This window comes from Papio anubis, chromosome 1 (assembly GCF_008728515.1).
Source record: "Papio anubis isolate 15944 chromosome 1, Panubis1.0, whole genome shotgun sequence".
Classification (NCBI taxonomy): Eukaryota; Metazoa; Chordata; class Mammalia; order Primates; family Cercopithecidae; genus Papio; species Papio anubis.
In genome coordinates this window covers 112,979,850-112,995,966 of record NC_044976.1, presented here as the reverse complement: position 1 = coordinate 112,995,966, position 16,117 = coordinate 112,979,850, and the positions used below count along the sequence as shown (strand labels likewise).

Here is a 16,117-nt window from a genome sequence, read left to right as displayed (position 1 = left end):
AGTGGTGGGAGTTTCATTTGTTTTAAAGGTGGAGCTAACAGGAATTACTATTGGGTTTGTAATGGAGATAACACCTAGGGTCATGTAGCTGTGGCAAATAAACCCTCCAGTAGTACCCATTACAATCAGTAAACAGCAAAGAAAAGGAATTGTAGTCATTTGGAAGGTTTTATGAATAGTGCGGATAACCAACCATGTAACACAATCATGAAGTTAGCGTTATTCTAAGTCTTTGGCTTATGCCTCAAAATTCTGAATATAATCTGCATTATATCAGCTATCATTTTTCATTCTTTCATTTTAAAAAACCTGAAAAAATTTTCATGACAAATATCACAACAGACTTGATAGAACTGTTAAAAGGATTAAATTTACTTTTTAAAGAATCTTACATATTTCTTGATTTGCCAATAGGTAGAGTAATGACTTGAGAAATTTGTATTATGTGTTATAAGCAATATTAGGACTTTATTTAAAGTTTCTTTGTTATTTTGGGAACCATTTTTAGTTACTTATAAGGCTGTTTCCTCTGATAGGAGTGAGATAAAAGGCTGGTATCCTGTATGTGCTTGCTTTGAAGATTTGTTATTCAAGGAACAGTCAACAAGATGATAGAGGTTTGAAAAGTAGAAGCCTGTTTGACACTTTTTCCTCTATTAGCCTGGTCCTTTATTATTTGTTTTAAAATATGTTTAGCCACATTTAATGAAGAATCTTATGCAAGATATATTCCTGTGGGCTTTATTAAAAATGTATTGAGGCTTTCAATTAAATAATGTGTTAATGTAATAGAAAATTGAAAAAAGCAAATAATGTGAATAGTGCAAGTTCCCACCCAACTTCCTGAGCAGAATTTATGTTGTTCATTGTTTTTCCCTGACACAAGCCTTAGCATCCTCTGCTATAACAAGTTCAGGAGTGACATTCTGAGATTGAGGTTTACTTTAGGTCTTCTAAGACAGCATTGCAGAAGCATTTGCTTGTCACTATTCATGCTACCTCCCCTTCAGTCTTATCCCTGACTTTCCTCTTTTTCTAAGTGTCGCCAGCAAGAATGAGTGTTAAGAGTCTTAAGGTCATGGAAAAAACGTACACAGGTATTTGCTGTAAGGCAAATTCAGAATTGGAAAAGTATAACAATATGCAAATAGGTGTAATAGAAGCACACAGAAGGAGTGATTAACTCTGGGGAGAGGGCTAAGGAAGCTTTCACGGAAAAACTTTCAACTGATCTTGAAAGTACATGGTGTATTCAGAGAGAAATTTATAGTACCTGTCTTTTATTGAGCAGTTACTATATTCCAGTCACTGTCTTAAACATTTTATTTACTTTATCTCATATTTAATCCTCACAACCTTATAAATATCTGTATCTGTTGTGCCAAAGGATGTTAAGACATACATTCATTACTTAACTTCTTGGTGCCTTATTGTCTTATCTGTAAAATGAGATTTACAGTAGTATCTACCTCATGTGGTTGTTACAAGAATTAGGTGAGTTAATATGGATAAAGTTAGTAGAGCTATGCCTGGCTCATATTAAGTACTCAGTAAGTATTATCTGTAAACATTGTGATCATTCTACAGATAAGAAAACAAGCTTAGAAGGGTTAAGTAATTTGACTAATGATATACAACCAAGAACCAAAGCTGTTGGTATTTAAACTCTGTAACTCAAACATTCTAACTTTGGACTGCTAATAGTTCCAGACTATTTGGCAATATTGGAAAATATGTAGCTGGTGAGTAAGGCAAGTGGCAAGTATCAAAGCTCGAATTAGAGGGTGAAAGACCTTATATGTCATATTTAGGAGTATAGACTTTCTCTTCTCTCTTGCACACCATGAAATATTTACCTGTTTAATTTTATTGGCCGGGCGCGGTGACTCACGCCTATAATCCCAGCACTTTGGGAGGCCGAGGCAGACAGATCACTTGAGGCCAGGAGTTTGAGACCAGCCTGCCCAACATGGTGAAACCCCTCTCTACCAAAAATACAATAATTAGACGGGCATGGTGGCATGTGCCTGTAATCCCAGCTACTTGGGAGGCTAAGGTAGGAGAACCACTTGAACCGGAAGGCAGAGGTTGCAGTGAGTCTAGATTGTGCCACTTCACTCCTGCCAAGGTGACAGAGCAAGACTGCATCTCAAAGATAAATAAACAAATAAATAAATATATAATTTATACCAGAAACTAGTTTAGTGGCAAAATTATGATCATATTTTTGTATGCATCATAAAAATACAAGTTTTGTGTACCTGTGACATTTTAAAATAGGTTTAAAACTATACAGTTGGCTTTTCTCAATTGTTTCATAAATATTTGTTGGCTATTGTATTAGTCCATTGTGCGTTGCTATAAAGGATTACCTGAGGCTGGGTAATTTATAAAGAAAAGAGGTTTATTTGGCTTATGGTTCTTCAGGCTGGACAAGAAGCATGGCACTAGGATCTGCTTCTGGTGAGGCCTCAGGAAGCTTACAATCATGGTGGAAAGTGAAGGGGGAGGAGGCGTGTCACATGGCAAGAGAGGGAGCAAGAGAATGAGAGGACGTGCCAGGCTCTTTCAAATAACCAGCTCTTATATTAACTAATAGAGCAAAAACTCACTTTTTACCTTAGTGAGGGCATTTAGCCATTCATGAGGGATCCATCCCTGTGACACAAACACCTCCCACTCAACCCCACTTCCAACATTGGAGATCAGATTTCAGCATAAGATTTGGAGGGGACAAATATCCAAACTCTATCAGCTATATATTTGTTTTGCCATTATGTTAGTATTGCCTCTAATTGCTGAGTTCAAAGTGATTTTTTTTTCTTTTTTCTTTCTTTCTTTCTTTTTCTTTTTTTTTTTTTTTTTTCCAGAAAGAGTCTCTCTGTTGCCCAGGCTGGTCTCTTGGGCTCAAGCAGTTCTCTCACCTTGACCTCCCAACAGGTGCTGGGATTACAGGCATGAGCCACCATGCCCGGCCAAAGTGATTTATTCTGTTCACCTAGGAATGGCTTTCCTACCTTCAGATAATCTTTTTATCTCTTTCCTGCTCTCTAAAAAAGAGATTTTAGAAAGTTTTTTTTTTTTTAAGGAAGCCAAACATAAAAGGAACATATTCTTTCTTCAGAATTTCTGTTCATTCTCAACCTAATAATAGCAATCAGTAAGCAACAAATTGAGACATAGTACACAGGCACTCAAAACTATTAAATAACTTTAATAAAAAATCAAAGGCTATTATTAAAATATCTGCATGTGTTTTACTCTTTAACAGCAGTTGCTTGTTATGTTAAAATTGTGTTAAGTTTTGTGTTAAATTGTGATAAAACATTTTTAAAAATTATGTTTTTGTGTATTTTTCCAGAGACTGAGTTTGTTCTGTGTTGATATGTAAAAGCCTTCGGGTTTCTGAACAGTTTCAGTGCATGAAGTTGATCTAGCTATGGACTATTTTCTTTAAAGATTGGTGTCCTCACATCTTTTCTCTGAACTCCTGCTTAGCACTGAAGTGGACCTTAATGTCTCTAGAACAGATGCTTTCCACAACTTTCTGACCATACCTCACCATGGTCACACACACATGCACACACACACATCCCTGAAACAAACGTTTCTGAAGCAATACATGCAGTGTACTCTAATGTATTCTATTCTACACTATTTTGTTTCATTGACTTTAAGACTTCCATTTAGGATGTAGAAGGATGTAAAAAGACCTTTGCTCTGATAGTAACAAGAACATTCTAGACAAAATAAAAATCATATATTTCTCTGGGGCTAGTGACTAGCAGTGTATGCAAATAAACTTCCATGAACTGATTTTCAAAGTAAAAATAGCCCCTTGTAAATGAGCAGAGAGCCACAGGAACTTTTACACCTGGGACAAGCACATGATCTGGATTTGAGTAGCTCTGACATAGATGGTAAGACTTTATGAAATCAGACAAGCCTTAGTTAATGGTGTAAATTGTTGAAATTGAAATGTAGGTTGGAATCTGGAAGAATCTCAAATGGAAAAACAAACCACTTAGCCCAGGAATTATCTGCTGTGTCCTCTTTCTCCCAGCTTTTGCTAAAAAAGCAGCATTGAAGGAGGACAGGAGAGATACAAAAAATTGTGTAGTCCCACATATTATGCAGTAATGCCCTGCCAGAGTTGATTACAGAGGTGAACCAAAACTATGTGAAACTGCAGCCATGCTCTTTCCAGCTTAATATTGATAGGATTAAAAAGGCAGTGGTGGCCAGGTGGTTCATGCCTGTAATTTCAGCACTTCAGATTGCTTGAACTGGGAGGCCGAGGTTGCGGTGAGCTGAGATCACGCTATTGCACTCCAGCCTGGGCAACAAGAGCAAAACTCCATCTCGAAAAAAATTAATATAACGGGTGAAGAGATGGAGTGTTTCAAAATACAAATGAGAATATAAAGAAAAAAAAAAGAACCAAATAGAAAATTAAGAGCTGATAAATACAATAGCTGAAATAAAAATTCTTTTTTTTTTTTTTTGAGATGGAGTCTTGCTCCTGTTGCCCAGGCTAGAGTGCGATGGAGCAATCTCATCTCACTGCAACCTCCACCTCACGGGTTCAAGCAATTCTCCTGCCTCAGCCTCCCAAGTAGCTGAGATTACAGGTACCTGCCACCGTGCCTGGCTAATTTATTGTAGTTTTAGTAGAGGCGGGGTTTTACCATGTTGGCCAGTCTGGTCTCAAACTCCTGACCTCGTGATCTTCCCACCTCGGCCTCCCAAAGTGCTGAGATTACAAGTGTGAGCCACCACGCCTGGCCAAATGGCTACATCATATAGCAATCATATGTTAAATTTTGTAAGAAACTGTCTGTTTTCCAAAGCGGTTGCACCATCTTACACTAGCAATATTTGAGAGTTCCAGGTGCTCCAATCTTTTGTATTGTCATTCTTTTAAATTTTATCCATTCTAGTGGGTGTGTAATTTTAGAATCTTGTGTTTTAATTTGCATGTTCTTGGTGACTAAGGATGGTGTGCATCTTTTCATGTGCTTTATTGGCTACTCATCAATCTTTTGTAAAGTGTTCAAATCTTATTCATATTTTAGTTGTGTTGTTTGACTTTTTTAGTGTAATAATTGTTTACATATTCTGGATTTAAGTCCTCATGCAGATATTTTTTCCTAGTTTGTGGCTTGCCATTTATTTATTTATTTCTTGCCAATTAAGTCAAGTTGATTGATAGTGATATTCAAGTCTTTTATATATTTACTGCTTTTCTGTCTATATATTCTTTCTTTTCTTTCTTTTTTTTTTTCTTTTTCTTTTCTTTTTTTTTTTTCTTTTTTTTTTTTGAGACAAGGTCTTGCTCTGTTGCTTAGGCTGGAGTGCAGTAGAGTAATCATTGCTCACTACATCCTTGACTTCCCAGGCTCAAGCGATACTCCCACCTCAGCCTCCCAGGTAGCTGGGACTACAGATGCACGACACCATGCCCGCCTAATTTTTTTTTGAATTTTGTGGAGACGGGGTTTACTATGTTGCCAGGGCTGGTTTCAGATTCCTGGGCTCAAACGATCCTCCCACCTGGGCGTCCCAAAGTGCTGGGATTACAGGTGTGAGCCACCGCACCCAGCTCCATTTCATTTTTAAGCCAATGTCTTAAGTGAGCAGAAGGTTTTAATTTTGATGAAGTCCAGTGTATCCATTCTTTTTCTTCATGGTTAATGTGTTTTGTGTCCTAAGACATCTTTTTCTTCCTCAAAGTCATGAAGTTTTTTTCTTCTAGAAAAAGTGATCTATTTCAACTTATGGTTTATGATCTATTTCAACTTAAATTTTGTAAATGTTATGGGTAAATGTCGAGGTTCATTTTTTTTTCCAGATAGATACCTATTTGTTCCAATGCCATTTATTGAAAAGATTATTCTTTCCCCAGCTTTGTGGAAATCAATTGAGTATATAAACATGAGTTCATTTCTGGATTCTGCTCTTCTGCTGATCTTTTTGTCTATCCCATCAACTAACATACATTGTTGAGATTACTGCAGTTTTATAATAAGTCTTAAAATCGGGTAGCGTATGCCCTCCAGCTTTATTCTTTTTGAAAATTATTTAGGCTATTCTAGATTCTTTGCCTTTCCTTATAAACTTGAAAATCAACTTGTCAATTTCTACAGCAAAGCCTGCTGTGATTTTGTTGAATCTATAGATTCAACAATCTAGGGATTGTGTTGAATCTATAGATCAATTTTGAGATAATTTTTTATTGTAACAAAGTTGAATATTCCTAGCCAGGCCCAGTGGCTCACGTCTGTAATTCTAGCACTTTGGGAGGCTGAGGCAGGCAGATCACGTGAGGCCAGGAGTTCAAGACCAGTCTGGGCAACATGGCAAAACCACATTTTAATCTCTTCTAAAAATATAAAAATTAGCCAGGTGTGGTGGCACACACCTGCAGTCTTGGGAGGCTGAAGCAGAAGAATTACTTGAACCTGAGAGGTTGAGGCTGCAGTGAGCCGAGATCACACCACTGCACTCCAGCCTGGGCAACAGAGCAAGACTCTGTCTCAAAAAAAAAAAAAAAAATTGAATATTCGAGAACATTAATGTATAATATCTGTCTATGTAGTTATTCTTTTATTTTTTACTCTGCATTAGCTTGTCATTTTCAGTGTACACATCTTGAATCCCTAAGTATTTCTTTTTCTTTTGTTTTTTTTTGTTTTTGTTTTTGTTTTCGTTTGAGACAAGGTCTTGCTCTGCTGCCCAGGCTGGAGTATAGTAGCATGATCTTGGCTCACTGTAGCCTCCACCTCCTGGGTTCAAGCGATTCTCGTGCCTCAGCCTCCTGAGTAGCTGGGACTATAGGTGTGCACCACACCCAGGTAATTTTTTTTTTTTTTTTGATTTTTTTTTGTTTTAGTAAAGACAGGGTTTTACCACATTGCCCAGGCGGGTCTCAAACTCCTGACCTCAAGTGGTCTGCCCGCCTTGACCTCCCAAAGTGCTGGGATTACAGGTGTGAGCCACCACACCCGGCCACTGTTTCATGTTTTTATGCTGTTGTACATGCTATTTTAAATTTCATTTTCCAATTGTTTATTCTTAGTGTGTAGATGCACAATTAATTCTTCTATACTGACCATGTATTCTGAGACCTTGCTAAATTCTCTTACGAATTCTTATATCTTGTAATACAGATTTCTTAGAAATTTCTACATTTACAATCATATTGTTTGCAGGGGAAAAAAAAACCAAAACAGCTTCTTTTACAATCTCTGTGCCTTTTACTTAGTTTTTCTTGCCTTATTCATTATGTTTTTGTTGTTGTTGTTATTGTTGCTGTTGAGACAGGGTTGCACTCTGTCACCCAGGCTGGAGTGGTGAGATCTGCTCACTGCAGCTTCAACCTCCCAGACTCAAGCAGTCTTCCCCTATTCCCACCTTAGTCTCCTGAGTAGCTGTGACTACAGGCCCGCACCACCACGCCTGGCTAATTTTTGTACTTTTTGTAGAGACTGGATTCACCACTTTGCCCACGATGGTCTTGAACTGCTGAGCTCAAGCCATCTGTCCTCCTTGGCCTCCCAAAATGTTAGGATTACAGGCATGAGCCACTGCACCTGGCCTTTGTAAACTTCTTTTACAATGTTGAATAAAAGTGGTAAGAGGAGACATCCTTGCCTTTTTCCCATACTTAAGGAAAAAGTATTTAGTCTTTACCACTTATTGTGATATCAGCAGTGGGTTTTTTTATTTATAGATATTTTATCAGATTGTAGAAATTCTGTTCTGTTTCCGATTTGCTGAAAGTGTAAATTTTTTCAAATGCTTTTTCTTCATCTATTAAGATAATTTATTATTATTATTATAATTTTTGAGACAGAGTCTCACTTTGTCGCCCAGGCTGGAGTGCAGTGGTGCATTCTCGGCTCACTGCAAGCTCTGCCTCCCAAGTTCACGCCGTTCTCCTGCCTCAGCCTCCCGAGTAGCTGGAACTACAGGTACCTGCCACCACGCCCGGCTAAGTTTTTGTATTTTTTAGTAGAGACGGTGTTTGACTGTGTTAGCCAGGATAGTCTCGATCTCCTGACCTTGTGATCCGCCCACCTTGGCCTCCCAAAGTGCTGGGATTACAGGCGTGAGCCACCTCGCTCGGCCTATTAAGATAATTACATAGTTTTCTTTATCCCATAAACATGGTTACTTTTAATGTTAAAGCAACCTTGCATTCTGGTATCCTTTCTGTATATTTATTTATGGGTTTGATTTGCATATATATATATATAATTATTATTATTTTTTTGAGGTGGGAGTCTTTCTCTGTCACCCAGGTTGGAGTGCAGAGGCGTGATCTTGGCTCACTGCAACCTCCACCTCCTGGGTTCAAGTAATCCTCCCACCTCAGTCTTCCAAGAAACTGGGATTATAGGTGCACACCAGTATGCCCGGCTACTTTTTGTGTAGAGACTAATTTAGAGACAAAAACTACTTTTTGTGTACTTTTAGTGGAGACTAATTTCGCCATGTTCCCTAGGCTGGTCTCGAACTCCTAACCTCAAGCGATCGGCCCTCCCCGGCCTCCCAAAGTGTTGGGATTACAGGTGTGAGCAACCGCGCCCAGTGGATTTGCTAATATTTTAGACGGACTTTTGCATTTATGTTCATGAGTTATATTATTCTGTATTTTTCTTTTATAAGTTTTTTGCCCAGTTACCTAGTAGGGTAATGCTGGTCTCACATAGAATGAGTTGAAATGGTTTCTACTTCCTCTGTTTTCTGAATGAGTTTGTATATGATTGGTATTATTTCTTTTTCTTCTCTTATTTTTTGTATTAAGAGACGGTCTTGCTCTGTCACCCATGCTGGAATGCAGTGGTGCAGTCATAACCCACTGCAGCCTCAGACACTTTTTTTCTTCACTTTGCCTAGAGTTCTGTCAATTTACTAATGTTTTTAAAGAAACAGTTTTTTGTTTCATTGATTTTTATCCTATGTTCATCTATTTCATTAATACTCACTCTTTATTTTCCTCCACTTTCTTTGGGTTTACGCTTTTTTTCTTCTTAAGGGAGAACTTTAAATAATTGATCCTTTTGAAGATATTATTAGGTGTAATGGTGACACTCAAATTTCAGTACATGATGTAGAAGACTATGATGTTGAAAAGGTTGGTACATTTTGTGCAGGATTAGCAATGAGACCATTTAAACAAATGTTAAGGTAGAGCACCTAACCTAGAGAGAAATTTAAAATAATAATTTGAAACTTTATGAGGTAAAATGTATTCCAGTTTTTTTTTGGATGGAGTCTCACTCTATCGCCCAGGCTGGAGTGCAGTGGCACGGTCTCAGCTCACTGCAACTTCCGCCTCCCAGGTTCAAGCGATTCTCATACCTCAGCCTACCCAGTAGCTGGGATTACAGGCGCACGACACCTCGCCCGGCTAATTTTTGTATTTTTTATTTTTGGTAGAGGTGGGGTTTCGCCATGTTTGCCAGGCTGGTGGTGTTCAACTCCTAACTTCAGGTGATCCGCCTGCCTTGGCCTCCTGAAGTGCTGGGATTACAGGCTTGAGCCACCACGCTCGGCCATGTTCTAGTTTCAAATATCAAGAAGTAGTATCCTCACTTAGTGTTTTTAAACTTTTTTATTTTATAAGATTTATTTCCAAATAATTTGGGATTTTCCAGATATCTTTTTGTTATTGATTTCTCTTTCAGTTCCATTTTGGGCTAGAAAACATTCTCAGTATGATGTCAGTCTTTTAAAATTTATTGAGTCTTATTTTATGGCCCAACATATGGTCTACTGGTGAATGTTTCATGTACACTTGAAAAGAGTATGAATTTTTGGTGGCACGTGCCTATAGTCCCAGCTACTTAGGAGACTGAGGCAGGAGAATCGCTCGAACCCAGGAGGCTGAGGCTGCAGTGAGCCGAGATCACACTAGTGCACCCCAGCCTGGGCAACAGAGTGAGACTCTGTCTCAAAAAAAAAAAAAAGAAAAGAAAAAAAAGAAAGGAGTATGTATTTTATGTTTGTTGAGTAAAGCATTCTAAAATGTCAAGTTGATTGATAGTGATATTCAAATCTTTTATATATTTACTGATTTTCTGTCTATATGTTGTGTCAACTACTGTTGAAAAGTTATGAAATCCCCAACTAAAATTGTGGATTTGTCCATTTGGCTTTTTAGTTCTGATATTTTCTTGCTTCTTACATTTTTGAAACTCTTACTAGGTGCATGAGCATTTAGAATTGTTAGGTATTCTTGATGAATTGCCCCCATTATCTTTTTGTAATGTCCCTCTTTTATCACTGCTGTTATTTCTTGCTCAGGAGTCTACCTTGTCTGATATTAATGTAGACAATCTAGCTTTCTTATGATAGTGTTTACTGTTTGTGTCTCTTTAACAGATCTGTCTCTTTGTATTCAAAGTGCATTTTTTTATGAACAGCATAGAGTTAGGTCTTGCTTTTTAAATTAAATTTGATAATCTTTGCCTTGTGCTTAGAGCTTAACCTATTTATATACAATATAATTATTGATATAGTCAGATTTAAGTGTACCATCTTGCTATTCATTTTCTGTTTGTTCCATGTGGGTTTTTTATTATTGTTGTTACCATTCTTAGGGTTCCCCCTCCAACTCCCCTGCTTTTTTGGCATCAATTTTTGTTTAGAATTCCATTTAATCTTTTTTTGTTGACTTCTTAGCTATTCCTTTTTTTTTTTCTTTGTAGTTTCATTAGGGTTTATAACACAACTTTAACCCATCATTTTTAAATTATATATAAAGTACCACTTCATATCATATGTAAAGTGATTTCTTTTTTCCTTTTTTTGTCTTTTTAAAAAAATTTTTATTTATTTATTTATTTATTTATTTATTTATTTATTTATTTGAGCTAGGATCTTACTCTGTTGCCCAAGCTGGAGCATAGTGGCGCAATCTTGGCTCACTGCAACTCGCTTGCTTCAAGCGATTCTAATGCTTCAGCCTCCTGAGTAGCTGGGATTGCAGGCATGTGCCACCACACCTGGCCAATTTCTGTGTTTTTAGTAGAGACGGGGCTTCACCATTATTGGCCAGGCTGGTTTTGAATTCCTGACCTCAAGTGATCCACCTGCCTCTGCCTTCCAAAGCACTGGGATTGCAGGTGTGAGACACCACGTTGGCGTGAAGTGATTTTTAATTCAGTTCCATTGTGGGTTAGAGAAACTTACAACACCATACACAATTTTCCATTCCTACCTTTATGCCCTGGTCTTACATTTATTTCCACATACATTGTTGTAAATTTCACAGTGCATTATCATGTTTACTTTAGTCAAGTCATCTTTTAAAGAGATTAATAAGAAAAAATATGCCTTTTATATTTATCCACAAGTACCATGTTTTGTTCTCCTCATTCCTTTTTTAGATGCAGATATCTATCTGGTATCATTTTTTCTTCAACTTGAAGAACTTGAACATTTTTACGTGATGCTGCATACGAGTTAAACGTGCTGATATTTGCATTTAAAATGGGCACTAAATATAGATAAATGTAAAATTTCTGCTAATAGCATAATTTTCTTTTTTTACTTAAAACAGTGTTAAATAGAAAATAAAAAAACACCACAAGTTGAAAGCAAGGCTGCAGAAGAAAAGAAAAAGCTTTATGTGTACCTTTAAAGGCACTTTTACTACCTTTTGAACAGGGACCTTACATTTTCAATTTGTACTTGGACTCATGAATTATATCACTGACTCTGAATGCAGGTCTGCTGTTGACAAATTTTTACAGCTTATGTTTAACTGAAAGCATTTTTATTTTGCCTTCATTTTGAAGATTGTGTCTAGAATTCTAGATTTGCAGTTGCTGGGTTTTTTCCTAGCACTTCAAAAATTTTCCTTGTTTTCTGGCTTACCTTGTCTACCCTGTATATATATATTTTCTCTGACTTCTTAAAGAATTTTCTTTTTATCACTGGTTTTTAGCAACTTGATTATGGTTTGCCTGGTGGCTTTCTTTGTGTTTATCCTGTTTGAGGTTTGTTGAGCCTCTTGGATCTTTGGGTTTAGAGTTTTCATCAAATTTAGAAAATTTTCGTCTGTTTTTACTTGAAATATTTGTTCTCTGTCCCCACTCCCAACCCCTTCATTTCTGCGACTCCAGTTATATGTAGGGTAAAGCAAAACCACTTCATGTTGTCCCAGTGAAGCTCTGTTTTTCATCATTGTTTTAGCTTTTTTTCTTCACTTTGTGCTTCAGGCGTTTTTAAAAACAGGTTCTATTGCTACTTATTCAACTTTATTGGTCATTCCTTCTAAAATAACTAAAATCTGCTCTTCAACCCATCCAGGGAATTTTGCATTTCAGATAGTATATTTTTAAGCTGCAGAAGTTTTAGTTGTTGTCTTTTTTTATATCTTCCATTACTCTACTTATGTTCACGTTTTCCTTCAAATTTATGAAAATATTTATAATAGCTGAATTGAAGTCCCTGTCTGCCAATTCCATCATGTCTGTTGTTTTGGATCTGTTTCTTTTATTTTGTATTATTTTGGTTCTACTTCTTTTTTTTTTTTTTTTAGACAGAGTCTTGCTCTGTTGCCCAAGCTGGAGTACAGTGACGCAATCTCAGATCACTGCAAGCTCCGCCTCCCGGGTTCTGACCATTCTCCTGCCTCAGCCTCCCAAGTAGCTGGGACTACAGGCGCCTGCCACCACACCCAGCTAATTTTTTGTATTTTTAGTAGAGACAGGGTTTTACCATGTTAGCCAGGATGGTTTCGATCTCCTGTCCTTGTGATCCACCCGCCTCAGCCTCCCAAAGTGCTGGGATTACAGGCGTGAGCCACCGCGCCCGGCCCGGTTCTACTTCTATTGATTGATTTTTCTCCTGGGTATAGGTCTTATTTTCAGGTTTCTTTGTATGTTTAGTAATTTTGATTAGATGATGGACATTTTATTTTATTTCATTTTATTTATTTTTATTTATTTTTTGAGACAGAGTCTTGCTCTGTCTCCAAGGCTGGAGTGTGGTGGCACAATCTCGACTCACTGCAACCTCCACCTCCTGGGTACAAGCAATTCTCCTCCCTCAGCCTCCCAAGTAGCTGGGATTACAGGCATGTGCCACCATGCTCAGCTGATTTTTGTATTTTTAGTAGAGATGGGGTTTCACCATATTGGCCAGACTGGTCTCGGACTCCTGACCTCAGGTGATCTACCCACCTTGGCCTCCCAAAGTGCTGGGATTACAGGTGTGAGCCACCACGCCCAGACATTTTAAATGTTACGTTGCTGAGTGTCTGGATTTAGTTGTCTTCATGTAAAAATTATTGAATTTTGTTTTTGTGGATACTTAAATTTCATAAGAATCAACTTCATCCTTGTTAGGGTGGCTCTAAGATAGTCTTTACTCTAGGGTTAATTTCATCCTACTGGTAAATCATGACCTCTTGTTTTTCTACTGAATTACCTGGGCGTTCAATGAGGTTGCTCCTCTGTTGTTGGACTTTGAAGGTTTCCCAGAGCTGGGTGAACCCCGGGTTAGCTTAAAAATCCCCCATAGTTTTTCTTTCTCCACTAGTTGTTCATTGTCTAGCCTCATGTAGTATTACCCTATGCATTAACAGCTTAGTATTCAACCAAAGATTCAAGGGGACTCTATGTAGATTTCTGGAGCTTTTTCTCTGTGTTGCTCTCTTTTCTGATACTGTGCCCTGAAAATTCTGTTTGCCTCAGCCTCTCCATATTCCAATCTTGTTATCCTCAACTCAGTAAGGTTGCCATGTCTATTTGGGTTCCCCTTCCTGACCCTACTTTCTGGAGTCTCCAGGGAGAAAGCTGGGCCATCATAGAACCTGCCTCATTTTTCTCTCTTCTTTCAGGGATCACAATCCTAAGCTGTCTGTTATCCAGTATCTGAAAGCACTTATTTTATATATTTTTCTGGTTTTATAGTTATTAATGTGGGAAAGGCAAGCCTAGTTCAGCTACTCCATCATGGCCAGAAGTGAAGTTTTCCTGGTCCCTTTCATCATATTTCTTCTTCTTTTTTTTTTTTTTTTTTGACAGAATCTTGCTCTGTCGCCAGGCTGGAGTGAAGTGGCGTGATCTCGGCTCATTGCAGCCTCTACCTCCTGGGTTCAAGCGATTCTCCTGCCTCAGCCTCCCGAGTAGCTGGGATGACAGGTGTGTGCCACCACGCCCAGCTAATTTTTTATATTTTTAGTAGAGATGGAGTTTCACCGTGTTGGCCAGGTAGGTCTCGTTCTCTTGACCTTGTGATCCACCTGCCTCAGCCTCCCAAAGTGCTGGGATTACAGGCGTGAGCCACTGCACCCAGCCAGTTTTGTTTTTAATTGAGGTAAAATTCACTATTTTTACAGTGTACCCCTCAATTATTTTGTAAATCAGGTTTTAGAATGTTCCAAATTCTTCCAAGTTATTTTTCCAGATGCTTATATCTAATCAAATAAAATATTTTAAAAGACTTGGAGTGAGAAACTTGCCCTATCCAAGACTTGAATTAGTAAAATAGAGCATCAGTATCCTCTTTCCCAAAGATAATTTAATTTACTTGAGTGAATTCAGATTGGTTTCTCTTAATATGTTAAAAACACAAAATTCTATATATGATAGGTTATGTTATAAATTGTATTTTAAGCTGATAAACTACAGTTGGTATATTTCTTGGATGAAAATAAATACACAGAAGAGCAATAGAAAATAAAAAGAAAGGGACATGATTAAGAGTCATCTCAAAGTATGCTGTTTGAATAGGCTTCTAAAAATCATGCTTGGCCGGGCGCAGTGGCTCACGCTTGTAATCCCAGCACTTTGGGAGGCTGAGGCAGCTGGATCACCTGAAGTCAGGAGTTCAAGACCAGCCTGGCCAACATGGTGAAACCCCGTCTCTACTAAAAATATAAAAAACTAGCTGGATGCGGTGATGGGCACCTGTAATCCCAGCTACTCAGGAGGCTGAGGCAGGAGAATTGTTTGAACCTGGGAGGCAGAGGTTGCAGTGAGCCGAGGTTGCACCATTGCACTTCAGCCTGGGCAACAAGAGCAAAACTTCATCTCATAAAAGAAAAAAATCATGCATGAGTTTTTATGTTTATACTTCTATTGTTCAGGTGAGGAACTGAATGACCGCTGTTGTTTCTTTTGTTGAAATTGCCCATTGTGGTTGTGTGTGTTCTGCCTTCTCTTTTTGTGAGTCTCATCTGACTTCAGTAGTTTTTACTTTTTATTTTTATTTATTTTTATTTATTTATTTTTTTTGAGACGGAGTCTCGCTGTCTCCCGAGCTGGAGTGCAGTGGCCGGATCTCAGCTCACTGCAAGCTCCGCCTGCCGGGTTCACGCCATTCTCCTGCCTCAGCCTCCCGAGTAGCTGGGACTACAGGCACCCATCACCTCGCCCGGCTAGTTTTTTGTATTTTTTAGTAGAGACGGGGTTTCACCATGTTCGCCAGGATGGTCTCGATCTCCTGACCTCGTGATCCGCCCGTCTCGGCCTCCCAAAGTGCTGGGATTACAGGCTTGAGCCACCGCGCCCGGCCTCAGTAGTTTTTAATAGCTGGAAAAGTCTCCGACTCATTTTGTGCTATTAAAAGAAAAGACAAAATGATTCTTAAAATTGTTGAAACTGTTAGATTTTCTCAACCTCTATTTCTGTTAGAACTGTTAAAGCAAACTTGAGAAAGCAGTCTTTAGGACAAGTATGCAAATAAGTTGACTTTCGAAAGTTTTCAAAAGACAAATCTTGGGAGAGATCTAGGATTTGAAAGTTGGGCCAGCACTTAGGAGTTAGGATGTCCACCAGTAATGGAGGTTAAGGCAAGAAACTGGGAAGATGAGGAATGGGATGAGTAAGATCTCGCAGGCTAGGAGAGCCATGGGAGAGGAGGCACTGAGAAGCAAGGTGGCTCAGAATATAATTAGGTTAAAGGGACAGATGTGAAGTTTCTGTAAGAAAACAACTGAGGTGAGCAATTCTTATTTTTGAATGGGACAAAATCACAACCTGTATGTGAGAATAGGCAAGCCACATTATAAAGCGTGTAAGTTAATTTGGCAAAAATTGGAACTGTTAATCAGCTCTAAGACAGATTTTCTGTGTTATCAGTACAGTCATAGATCTAG

General features: G+C 38.3%; 1 protein-coding gene across 4 annotated transcripts in view; it reads left to right on the top strand.

Moving 5' to 3' along the window:
• The window catches only part of DENND2C (DENN domain containing 2C), an 81,770-nt gene that overhangs the window by 20,927 nt on the left and 44,726 nt on the right, over positions 1–16,117 (top strand). The gene's annotated exons all lie outside the window — the stretch shown is intronic.